The 13,304-nt window shown below is 42.2% G+C and overlaps 1 long non-coding RNA gene across 40 annotated transcripts in view; it reads left to right on the forward strand.

Moving 5' to 3' along the window:
• Positions 1 to 13,304, forward strand: part of LOC103790844 (trinucleotide repeat containing adaptor 6B) — a 275,430-nt gene that overhangs the window by 246,253 nt on the left and 15,873 nt on the right. For 29 of the 40 annotated variants that reach the window (XR_008474080.2, XR_013521083.1, XR_013521081.1 and 26 more), the window contains 4 exons: positions 1,789 to 1,920; positions 2,242 to 2,337; positions 2,485 to 2,671; positions 11,690 to 11,827. This is a non-coding gene — a long non-coding RNA (trinucleotide repeat containing adaptor 6B). The remainder of the gene's footprint in view (positions 1 to 1,788; positions 1,921 to 2,241; positions 2,338 to 2,484; positions 2,672 to 11,689; positions 11,828 to 13,304) is intronic. The other 11 variants (XR_013521104.1, XR_013521074.1, XR_013521089.1 and 8 more) reach the window with 1 other exon arrangement.

The raw sequence follows: 13,304 nt of genomic DNA on the forward strand, positions 1-13,304 counted from the left end.
CTCTGTCAAGTTCAGCATTCCCATCCGTGATGGGACTGGGGAACGCAAACTGGAAATAGGTAGCATAGGATCAACAAGAACTCGGTGGAGTGTCTTAAGTTAAATATGATAGAGGTTCATTCATTTAATAGATATTTATGGAGCATCTACTATATGCAATGCTTATAAAGATATGTGTAAGATATGAAGCTCAAATAAAAAATAAATTAATAAAAACTTAAAACCCCACTACATAGGTTAAATATTACTTAAGGGAACAAAAGCATATTTTTAAATATCATAGATTTTAACTGACATTAAGCTTAGTTTGTGAATCGACAGCTGTGATCACCAGAGAAAGTGACATCTTAGGCATTGTTAGTGAAAGCATGACTTTTAACAGAATGGTTAGGTATGGCCAGGTTTGCTTGGTGTTAGACTGCTCTAGAAAATGCCTTTCTGTTCTTGGCTCTTCACTGAGAAATGGAAGGAGATACAAGTGAAAGAACTGATCATATTGAGCCTAAAGATGAGACGCAAGGGAAATGTATTCATCATCTGAAGACATTTGAAGAACCAGCCTGTGGAACAATGTGAACATTTATGGAAAACATCTCTTAAGCATTTGATGTGGATTAATTCATAAAATCTAATAATGACTAAAGTTAATATTGTCATCATTCCAGTTGGAGATCAGGAAAGTAAGGGTCAGAAAGGCTGAATAAGTAACTTGCTCTGAGTCAGCTTAGAAATGGCAGAGCTGGGCTGGGAGTGGTGGCTCGTACGTGTAATCCCAGCAATTTGAGATGATGGCTTGAGCCCGTGAGTTTGAGACCAGCCGGGCAGTCAAGGCTGCCGTGAGCCGTGATCACACCACCACATTCCAGACTGGGTGACAGAGTGAGACCCAGTCTATAAAAAAAAAAAAAATGGAGAGGCGGGCAGAGCTGGGATTAAAATCTCAGGCAGTCTTCCTCTAGAACAAAAGTCTTTTTTTTTTTTCTGAGATGGAGTTTCGCTCTTCTTGCCCAAGCTGGAGAGTAATGGCGCGATCTCGGCTCACTGCAACCTACCCTCCCAGGTTTAAGCGATTCTCCTGGCTCAGCCTCCCGAGTAGCTGGGATTACAGGCATGCGCTACCATGCCCAGCTAATTTTGTATTTTTAGTAAAGACAGGTTTTCACCATGTTGGCCAGGTCAGTCTCAATCTCCTGACCTTGTGGTCCACCCACCTCAGCCTCCCAAAACGCTGGAATTACAGGTGTGAGCCATCTCACCTGGCCCTTCCAGGCTCTTTTATGCTGGCTCTCTTTTTACACTGGCACTCTGTGGGTGTTTGCTGTGAGAAGCCATGAGTTGAAACTTAAGTCTCCTATTTACAAGTTAGTATATTTGTCTTATTTGTATCACAGAAATACTTTCACGTAGTATTATTTATTAGCTTTATGCAATTTAGTATGTTTTGTTTTATGGCACACTTCCAGTAATAATTTCTCAATTGGATAAAAGCCATATTGTCATCAATTTTTTTTTCCTTGAAAATGTTTTCCTGAATATCCAATTTATACTTTTTATTGTAGAAAACTGGAAAGTCTGAGAAGAAAATTTTAAAACAACTCTTGTCATTGCACTCCTCCAGGATAATCATTGTTAACACTTCAGTGTATTTTTCCTGTTACATATTTTTCACAAAAAAGTTTGACAGCGCTTGCTTTAGATTCATCAAGATTCTTTTCACAGAAAAAAAGTTTTATTTTGATAAATTCTAAAGATTCCTTTTCTTTCTTTCTTTTTAATTTTTTCGGCTAGGTTTCTGCCTCAATGCTCAAGCAGTTTCCCAGCAGTGGCCTGAGTCCAGGTCTTTTCAATGTGGGGCCCCAGTTATCTCCTCAACAAATCGCCATGCTGAGCCAGCTTCCACAAATTCCCCAGTTTCAGTTGGTAAGTAGCAGATTTTCTTCCTGTAGTTAAAAGGGTCATTCTTTTTTTCTTTCTTTAGCTTTGATTTGCTTCCTGCATCTTTGCCTCCTTCTGTGTTCAAAGGGTGCTAGTCTACACTTTTATGCCAGCTATGGAGTGTGCTTAAGGGTTGTCAGCTCAACTGGAGGAAAACGTAACCAAGAGACCAGGAATTTGGTGTTACTTCGCTCTTGGATGCTTTTGACTGTGTGACCTGTACTTCAGTGCACAGACCCTCCAGGTGTTCTCAGTAAATCAGTCTCAGGAAACTTTGGTTCTCTGTCTTTGCCCCTTGTTTCATAGGCATGTCAGCTTCTCTTGCAACAGCAGCAACAGCAGCAGTTGTTACAGAACCAGAGAAAGATTTCTCAAGCTGTACGCCAACAGCAAGAGCAGCAGGTACATGGGTGGGCAGGGTCCCTCCAGTGCTGTCTTTGAGGAGTATGTCCCGGCTTAGCCTCTGATGACAAAGAGGAACCGGGCGCAGTCTCCTCCTGGGAAATTCTGGTCCGTGCTTATCACGTGTCCGTCTCTCTTGGCCACCAGCTGGCTCGAATGGTGAGTGCACTGCAGCAGCAGCAGCAGCAGCAGCAGCAGAGGCAGCCAGGCATGAAGCACTCACCCTCTCATCCTGTCGGGCCCAAGCCGCATCTGGACAACATGGTACCCAACGCATTGAATGTGGGGCTCCCAGACCTTCAAACCAAAGGGCCAATACCTGGATATGGTTCTGGTAAGTTGTTAGTAGAGAAAATTACCTTCTTAGCAATCTGCCTGTCTAGGCCTGTGGTAGGAGCTGCGCCTGCATTACCCTCCGTTTTTATGGAGGCCGTACAAGGTAGGTAAATATTCTTACCCCTGGTGTACAGAGGAGACATCTGAGGCTTCTCGAGTTTCAGTGGGTTTCCAAAGCTCACCACATGATTACTAAACAGCAGAGACAGGCCTCTAATTTCTTTGGCTCCAGAGCAGTCTTTTAATACACGTGTATGAATGGCAAACTGCTCTCCTACAACCAGGAATTTTTAAAAGCCTCTTTAAATGTTTGTGCATGCTGTATGAGTGGCACACATGGCTGAGGTTATGATCTGTTAAAATATGTACTAGTTTGAAGTGTTTTACTCTACTCAAATAAAGTTGCCTTCTACTGAAAAAAAATGAGGAACTAAAATTGTAATGCAGATTGATAAAAATTCCTCTGATATTAGTATTTCATTTGACTTAAATAGAATTAGAACAAGTAAGATTATGCCTTTAACATTCTTCAAGAATTTTTTGGCAGGCAAATCCTAGTTCTTTCAGAACTGGAAAACATGCTACAAGCAGAATCTAATCAGGGAGGAAACAGTGATTTCAAAATAAAGTTTTAAAATGGGAAAGATACCACACACCACCACAGTTTCACCTCAAACTGACAACATTTAGAATTTATCTTGATAAAGAAGATAAATTCTTCAGAATTTATCTGGTAGAAAATAGACTATTCTATGCACACTCAAAGAACAAGAGTTGAGCTGGGCACGCTGGCTCAAGTCTGTAACCCCAGCACTTTGGGAGGCCAAGGCAGGCCGATCACAAGGTCAGGGGTTTGAGACTAGCCTGACTAACTTGGTGAAACCTCATCTCTACTAAGAATACAAAAATCAGCCAGGCATGGTAGCACGTGCCTGTAATCCCAGCTCCTGGGGAGGCTGAGAGAGGAGAATCACTGGAACCCAGTAGGTGGAGGTTGCAGTGAGCCTAGATTGTGTCACTGTACTCTGTCTAGCCTGTCTCAAAACAAAACAAAAAAACAAGAGTTGGGAAGACATGAAATTGCTGGTTCTAGCTGACAGTGTGACCCTGGACAAATGGCACCGGCTGACTGTGCCAACTCTGTGATTCTCCTACTGCACGTACACAGGTTGAGCCAAAACTTCAAGGTGTTCTTGAGCTTGATATTTTAATGGATTTACTTTGTAGATCCTCAGCTTCCACCAACAGTTTTTTTTTTTTTTTCTGAGATGGAGTCTTTTCTGTTGCCTTGGCTGGAATGCAATGCTTGATCTCAGCTCACTGCAACCTCCACCTCCCGAGTTCAAGCAGTTCTCCCACATCCGGCTCCTGAGTAGCTGGGATTACAGGCATGCACCACCATGCCCAGCTAATTTTTGTATTTTTAGTAGAGGTGGGGTTTTGCCATGTAGGCGAGGCTGGTCTCGAACTCCTGACCTCAGGTGATCTGCCTGCCTTGGCCTCCCAAAGTGCTAGGATTATAGACGTAAGCCACCACACCCGGCCTGTTTTCTTAAAGGTGATCTGCCTGCGAATTGACTTAAATTTGAAATAACCTTTCTTGTACTTGACATAGAAGAAGGGCAGCTCTCCTGTCATCCCACGTCTTTTTACTGTGTGCTCATCTGGGCTGCAGAACACCAGGGTACCAAGCATCGGGGAGCCTCCGTTGATTACTAACAAAGGTGTCCTATGCCAGATTTCCTTTTTTTGAGATGGAGGCTCACTCTGTTGCCCAGGCTGGAGTGCAGTGGCGAGACCTCAGCTCACTGCAACCTCTGCCTTCTGGGTTCAAGTGATTCTCCTGTCTCAGCCTCCTGAGAAGCTGGGACTATAGGCGTGTGCCACCACACCCAACTAATTTTTGTATTTTTAGTAGAGACGGGGTTTCACCATGTTGGCCAGGATGATCTCAATCTCTTGACCTCGTGATTCACCTGCCTTGGGCTCCCAAAGTGCTGGGATTACAGGCGTGAGCCATGGCACCCAGGCCTTTTGATTTATTTTATTTCTTTATTAATTTTTTGTTTGTTTGAGACAGAGTTTCGCTCTTGTTACCCAGGCTGGAGTGCAATGGCGCAATCTCGGCTCACCACAACCTCCGCCTCCTGGGTTCAGGCAATTCTCCTGCCTCAGCTTCCTGAGTAGCTGGGATTACAGGCACGCTCCACCATGCCCAGCTAATTTTTTGTATCTTTAGTAGAGATGGGGTTTCACCATTTTGACCAGGATGGTCTCGATCTCTTGACCTTGTGATCCACCCGCCTCGGCCTCCCAAAGTGCTGGGATTACAGGCTTGAGCCACCACACCCGGCCTTATTTTATTTATTTTATTTTTTTGAGACAGTCTTGTTTTGTTGTCCAGACTGGAGTGCAGTGGCACGATCTTGGCTCACTGCAACCTCTGCCTCCTTGGTTCAAGCAAATCTCCTGCCTCAGCCTGCTGAGTAGCTGAGGCATGCGCCACCACACCTGGCTAATTTTTGTATTTTTAGTAAAGCCAAAGTTTTAGCATGTTGGTCAGGCTGCTCTCAAACTCCTGACCTCATGATCCGCCCCCCTCAGCCTCCCAAACTGCTGGGATTACAGATGTGAGCCACCTTGCCCAGCCAGATTTCCTTCTTAATCAAGTTGGCTGGATGTCTTGGCATGTGTTGAGCTATCCTGAATTCAGACACAACGTGACAATAAAGCAGGATGACTTACCTCTTTCATCCCTCTTTATCAAAGAGTACATAGTTCTGAAGGTAGAGTCTAGTCAGTGCAAAGAGTTTCTAAAAGTCAGAAGCAGCCTTTCACATATTTAAATGCACACAGTTCTTTTCAATTCTTTGTACTCTAACAGCTTGAACAGTATCTATTAGTGACACTGATTTTCTTTTTTTAATACACATTTTCAGAATGGATCAGATAAAGCCCAGGGAAAAACATCTACATCATTTCCTCAGTTAGTTGTTAAGAAACTAAAATCATAGTCCGGTTGCTGTGGCTCCTGCCTATAATCCCAGCACTTTGGGAGGCTGAGGCAGGCAGATCACGAGGTCAGGAGTTCAAGACCAGCCTGGCTGATATTGTGAAACCCTGTCTCTCCTAAACGTCCATGGTGGTGTGCACCCGTATTCTCAGTTCTGGGTGGCTGAGGCAGGAGAATAGCTTGAACCCAGGAGGCAGAGGTTGCAGTGAGCTGAGATCATGCCACTGAACTCCAGCCTGGTGACAGAGCAAGACTCCGTCTCAAAAAAATGTATATTTTTTTCCTTATTTAGCATTATCACATTTATTTGAATTAAAGAATACATTTTAGGTCTCCTTCACACAGGTCAACTGAGATGAAAAAATAAAATTAAAAAAAAAAATACAGCTGGGTGCGGTGGATCACGAGGTCAAGAGATAGAGACCATCCTGGTCAACACAGTGAAAGCCCGTCTCTACTGAAAATACAAAAATTAGCTGGGCATGGTGGTGCGCGCCTGTAGTCCCAGCTACTCGGGAGGCTGAGGCAGGAGAATTGCTTGAACCCAGGAGATGGAGGTTGTGGTGAGCCGAGATCGTGCCACTGCACTCCAGCCTGGGTAACGAGCGAAACTCTGTCTCAAAAAGAAAAAAAAACTCACCAGCCTCAGCCACTATTATTATTATTTTTTTAATTAAAAAAAAAATACATTTTAGGACCGAAAGTTCAGTTTGACTGTTTTGAATAAGTTACTTGATGAAAATATATTTAAAGCATATATTGAAATTAAAGTATTTTTTCTAAAAAATTAAATGCCAAAGATGTAATAAAATGAACAGTATTTCAGTTTTCCTCATGCTAAGTATGTTGAACTAAAAAGGATACCTCCTTTTTTTTTTTTTTTTTTTGAGACGAAGTTTCGCTGTTGTTACCCAGACTGGAGTACAATGGCAAGATCTCGGCTCACTGCAACCTCTGCCTCCTGGGTTCAAGCAATTCTCCTGCCTCAGCCTCCCGAGTAGCTGAGACTACGGTCGCGCACCACCATGCCCAGCTAATTTTTGTATTTTTAGTAGAGATGGGGTTTCACCTTGTTGACCAGGATGGTCTCGATCTCTTGACCTCATGGTCCACCCACCTCGGCCTCCCAAAGTGCTGGGATTATAGGCATGAGCCACGGCCCCCAGCCCGAAAGTTTCTTAATATGTCTTGATAAAACCTTTGTTACATTATCTCAAAATTAAGAAGTTAAATGACTAATGACTGTTTAAGTAATCCTTAATGATTCTTTTGTAAAATAGATGGTTTCTAATTCTCTGCCTTTAGCGGATTGAAAATATACCTAATTAAGGCTGGGTGCCATGGCTCATACCAGGTAATCCCAGCACTTCGGGATGCCAAGGCGGGTGGATCACCTGAGGTCAGGAATTCAAGACCAGCCTGACCACCTCGGAGAAACCCATCTCTACTAAAAATACGAAAATTAGCAAGCTGAGCTGGCGCCTGCCTATAGTCCCAGCTATTTGGGAGACTGAGGCAAGAGAATCACTTTATCCTGGGAGGCAGAGGTTGCAGTGAGCTGAGATAATGCCATTGCACTCCAACTTGGATGACAGAGGGAGACTCCTTTTCAGGAAAAAAAAAAAAAAAAAAGAAAGAAAATATACCTGATTGAGGCCAGGCACAGCGGCTCATGCCTGCAATCCCGGCACTTTCGGAGGCCAAGACGGGCAGATCATGAGGTCAGGAGTTGAAGACTAGCCTGGCCAACATGGTAAACCCTGTTACTACTAAAAATACAAAAATTAGCTGGGCATAGTGGTGGGCACCTGTAATCCCAGCTACTTGGAAGGATAAGGAAAGGAGAATCACTTGACTCTGGGAGGCAGAGTTTGCAGTGAGCCGAGACCTCACAATTGCACTCCAGCCTGGGTGACACAGCAAGACTCCCTGTCTCAAAAAAAGAAAAGATACCTCATTGAATTAAATTGTTAGGTGATAATGACCTATCTAAAAATTATATTTTAGTATCTGTGTTACTGGGCTAGGGCAAAGAACGTATACTTTAAAAGAAATTCAGAGAAGTAATTCATGTTATAACAAGACTCCTTCTGTTCCCATCTGCTTATTTATATGAGTAAGATTTCTTAGTGCTTTATGTCAACAAAAAAATTGAAAGTAAGACAGTAGAGAAAACTCTCTCTCATTCTAGTTAATAAGGAGTCTTGGTTACCATGGATATCTGAACTCATTTAGAAACAAAGTAATTCATCTTCTTAGAAAATGCATTTCTAATAAAATTTCACTTTTGATGTTTAAAATTTATCAAAATTTATAATATTTATCTGTGTGGTATACCCTGTGAAAATTAAAGCTGTGTAACTATTGGAGATTGTAAAAAATGACAGAAGAGGAGTAATTGTATCCATGCTGCAATTATGATTGTATCAATACCAGGTGTATGGGTGGACATGGATTTAGAGCAGTTGTGTTAGGATGGCCAATTATGGGTGATTTTTAAAAAATAATTAGTATAGTTATAAAAACAGTAGTTTGTTTTTTAATATATAGGAAAAAGAGGAGGAGAAAACAGAACTGTAAACAAAGAGAGTGAAGGCAAGATCAGTGTAAGGACAAGTTAATTTAAGAGTGTTTCCTCAAGGATGTAAGAATGGAACCAAATGTTTTTCGTGCATAGACCATGAATTAGGGTGTGTGGAGATGAGAGAAGGTAATTCTGGCGAAGGGTTGTCCTTGCAAGAATGATAAAAGCAGGTGATAAGCAAGGGGCATGTCTTATCTTTGTTTGTACCTCATCTCCTAACAGGGCCTGGCAGAGATTAGACTGTCCATAAATATTCATTGAACTGAACCAGATGGCTTAATTTGAGCTAAATCACTGTTTGTGAACTGGAAATTTCAGGGAAACCACTTGGTTGTACTGAGGAAATTTAGTTTTACTATCATAGAAAGTACAATGAAGTCAGTATTTTCTAGGGTTTAGAGGTACGATAGTTTGTAAATAACTAAAGGTCACTAGCAAAGCACCGTCTATTCTTTGTTAATGCAGCCACTAGAGCACAGTGCCCCAAAATTCCTTCCATCAAAATCCGTCCGACACATGCCATATCTTAGTGTCATGCCAGTTACCACGTGACATCAAAGAAAATTATATACGTCTTCACCTGATTTTTCTTCTCATACTTTCAGGCTTATAGTTTGAACCTTTCAAGACAATTTCCTCACCTATTTGTTCTCTGACCCCTTGAATAATTTTTCCTGACCAGACCTTGTGAACCAGTGCTGGGACTGGCCTACTGTGGTGGCATTTGATCCCCAAGTCTCTAATGAATCAGGTGCCCACTTTCCCAAAGATTCATGGAGCTGCTGAGCTCTTTCCTTGCTTGCTTACTTTTTCTTTCTCTCTTTTTCTTTGTTTCATTTTTTTTCCTTTCCTTCTTTCCTCTTCTTTCTTTTTCTCTTTTTTTTTTTTCTTTTTTTTTCTTTTTTTCCCCTTTTTCTCTTTGTTGAGACAAATCTTGCTCTGTCACCCAGGCTGGAGTGCAGTGGTAAGATCTCGACTCATTGCAACCTCCGCCTCCCAGGTTCAAGCAATTCTCCTGCCTCAGCCTCCCTAGTAGCTGGGATTACAGGTGCGTACCACCACACCCAGCTAATTTTTCTATTGTTAGTAGAGATGGGGTTTCACCATGTTGGCCAGGATGATCTCGATCTCTTGACCTCGTGATCTGCCCGCCTTGGACTCCCAAAGTGCTGGTTAGCCATTGCACCTGGCCTTTTTGCCCTTTTCCTATAACTCTTTAATTTTCTGCATTTCATTTGTCACCAGAAAAAAACTCTTAAGTAGCTAAAATTAAAGAAATTTAATTTACTATGGGTTTTACAGAAAATTTTAGAATAACTTCAAAGAAAATTAATGTGTAAGGAATGGTTCCTCCTCTTCTTATTAATGTTAGCATTCTTTTTAATCTTTGCCAGATCCTAGGTTATTTCCAAAAGCTCTTTCTCAGTGATTAGAACTGAGCTTTCAGGTGGCCTGGAATCCAAGCACCTTGGCCTGGTTTTCTCAAAGGCAGAAGTGTAATTTACTCAAGGAGCAACCTGTTCAGGTCATTAAGGCTTATGTCAGAGAAAACCTTTGTTCCTTACAACTTCCGTGCCCTCCAATCTGTTTCTGCTACCTGGGATGAAAGAAAGAAAAAAATGCCCCAAACTCTTCTTTAAAAAATAAGACCAGGCGCAGTGGCTTACACCTGTAATCCCAGCCTTTGAGAGGCTGAGGCGGGTGGATTGCCTGAGCTCAGGAATTCGAGACCATCCTGGACAATATGGTGAAACCCTGACTCTACTAAAAATACAAAAACTTAGCTAGGTGTGGCAGCATGTGCGTGTAGTCTCAGCTACTTGGGAGACTGAGGCAGGAGAATTGCTTGAACCCAGGAGGCCAAGGTTGCAATGAGCCGAGATCACACCACTGCACTCCAGCCTGGTAACAGAGTGAGACTCCATCTCCAAAAAATAATAATAATTTCATTTGAAATATTTTCATCTCATTCTAAAGATTTCTGCTCCCCACCCCCACCCACCAAGCATTTTGAACTAGTAAATTCAGTTACAAAGTATGAAAGAACTCTGTTCTTTTTATAAATAGCAACATTTTTAACATGGGTCAGGAAGGTGTTAGATTTTTTACATGATTTATTATGCGTTTATAAAACTATCCCAGACGACCAAAATAAGCACAGGGGAAGAAAAACACAACCTGGGCCCTCAGTGGGATTTGGATAGATGGAAACTAAGGACCCGCCGTGGGTACATTTTGGAGTCTGGCCTGGCTGGAGTTACACGTCTTGGGGCAGGGTAGGTTGGCTCTGCCGTGGTGGGAGCCTTGCTCACCTCCCTGGGGTGCCTGTGTTAATGCTGCTGCTCTGCACTTCCTGTGGCTCATTCTCATTTTTCTGTGGTCATTTATTGTTTTTCCCCTCCCTGTTTCATCTGTTTTAGTCCTTTATTTTACTTTTTTTGAGAGTTTGTATGAGCAAGTGTCGCATATATTCTGACCCAAATGGATGATGGATCCTTTTATACTCCATTATCCAGCTGTGTGGCTTCCAGCTCTCCAGCTCAGTGTAGTGGGAGAAGGTTACCCAAGACTCTTCCCCTGAAGCTTACCTGGGGCTCATGGCAAAGTGAACTGAGAACTCTTAACTACTCACCTATTCAAGCTTTGGGGTCTTCCCTATTGCTTAAAGACTACTTTCAAATTTATCTTTCAGATTCTGCCCTGACCTCCACTCATCACAAGGTTGCCAATTCTCTTCCTAAAATACATTATTAGTTATCCTCTCACATGCTTAAAATGTCTATTATCTCTTGTCTTAGAGAAAAAAAAAATTCCTATTCCTTGGTCTAATATATAAAGACCTTACATGACATGACTCTTCATTTCTCCACACCCCGACCACTCTCCACCTCCCTTCATCCCAGAGTTAGCTAAACATTGGAGTCATTTGAATCTCTCACCATTCCCTATATGTAACTGGTTTCCTTGACTTCCCCAAATACCTACCTTAGGCCCTAGCTCACATGTCCCTTCTGCAAAGCCTCTCTTTCCCCAAGATTCCCTAATGACAGCTCTGTCACTGCTGTTGGGCTACACTGGTTGGATGTAGTCTTCCCTATCTCAGTTGGAGAGTGGCTAGCCCCAGCATCCTGCTTGGGACATACATCAGCTGAATGAAAAAGAAAAAGGGCGTGCAGGAATGTACTGAGACGGAGCTAATCCATGGCAGTCATACACGTCTTAATACCTTCACAGAGAGACATCACTTTTTTAGGAAGCAAGAGCCAAGATCTAAACTTGGAATCAAAAATACCTGTTTCTGAATGGAGAAACTTGGTGAATTCGTCTTTGAATGACACCTGAAGGCATTCGTGGGGCCTGCTTCAGAACTCTTGTTACTGATGCTAGAGACTTATAAAATGTGGTCTTCTCCTTTTTAGGCTTCAGCTCTGGCGGCATGGACTATGGCATGGTTGGTGGGAAGGAGACTGGAACTGAGTCTCGCTTTAAACAGTGGACCTCCATGATGGAGGGGCTGCCCTCTGTAGCCACACAGGAAGCCAATATGCACAAAAATGGTAAGAGAAGCACTGAGAGCTAGAGCCCCAACCCTCAGCAGGTCTTGATGAAACGTCCTATAATACTGTTTTGAAGTACAGAACTTTAGCTTTTTTTCTTAATGAGTCTCTTGGTATTGTTTTCTTCCTGAATCCTGTGATCGCCTATGGAGGAAGGACAGAGTCATATGTATGTTAAATCATAAGAAATACAAAGTGCTAGTTCTAATTAAGGAGAGCAGAATTTTTCAGCTACCACGATTGAGGGTGGTAGCAGTGAACTTGGGCACCCACCAAGGTGAAACCCTAATAAGTTGGCTGAGGGAGCAGAGTCAGCTTGTTGAGTTGAGTTTGTTTTGCTTTGTTTTACAGAGCAAGGGATCATAACAAATACTGATCTTGTTGGTTATTTGAACCAAATTAAGTTCATCAGCTTTAAAAAAAAGTGTCCTGCCTTTTAATCTTCAAAGGATGACTGATAGATCATAATACATGAGATTTGAACTTTTCACAAAGCTTTCTTATTCTGTGTGAATTAGAGTGTCTGCAAGACAGCATTTAAGGGCATTGCAGGCTTTGGTTGTGATGTGGGTCGGCTTTTCCTCTTGATTATTCTCTGTAAGGGCTTCTCTGTTTCCCTGTAAAACAGATAAAATGTCTCAGAACCTTCCTTCAGCCTTTGTTTCAGTGTTTGTTTCACTTGACAGTAATTCACTTGGACTTAACTGTATCCATGAGAACCAAGTATAAAGAGATGTCTGGCTGTTCCTGCTGCAGCGTTCTGGCAGGCCTCAGCCCCAGCCAAGTCATTCAGTCTGAAGACTTTCAGGTTTCCTTTATAAACCACTCTTTAATAAGCCCATCCAGGAGGCTGGTGAAATAGCCACATGAAGTTCCCTGCCTGCCATCCCTCAGCATATTATCATTTGGTTTCATGACATGAAGACAAAAATGATTTATTGACATTGTAAAATCTGTTTGTGGATGAAATAATCCAAGCCCACTGTCAGCTATAGCTTTGGGCACTTTCAGTGCTTCCTTAGGCTGATGATTCACCTGGTCCGCTTGTCCTCAAAGACATGAAAGGTGTATGATAATAAGTAGGAAATGGCACGTGAGAGGATATCTCGAAGACAAAATCTCTACTTGCCTTTTTAGAGCTTATAGATCATGTTTTCACATTTCCTTAGCAATCCCCAATGTAATTGAACTGTTCATTTTCCACTGCTTCACCATAATGTGCCTCTGAGCCAGATTTGTCAGAAGCTCCAGAAAAGCAAATGTCCTCTTAGCTACACATGGAGATAGTTTTGGTAATAATCCTATTAGGCTGCATCACCCTGGAAATAATTTTATCCCTTCACAAGCAGCATTCTAAGAATAGGTCAAGTGACCCGATACAGTATGTAAAATTCATTTGAGAAATACATAGACTGGTATCTCACTGACGCCTAACATTTTATTTAAAATGCATGTTTTGTTAGTTCAAGGCAATTTT

This window comes from Callithrix jacchus, chromosome 1, assembly GCF_049354715.1.
Source record: "Callithrix jacchus isolate 240 chromosome 1, calJac240_pri, whole genome shotgun sequence".
Taxonomy (NCBI): Eukaryota; Metazoa; Chordata; class Mammalia; order Primates; family Cebidae; genus Callithrix; species Callithrix jacchus.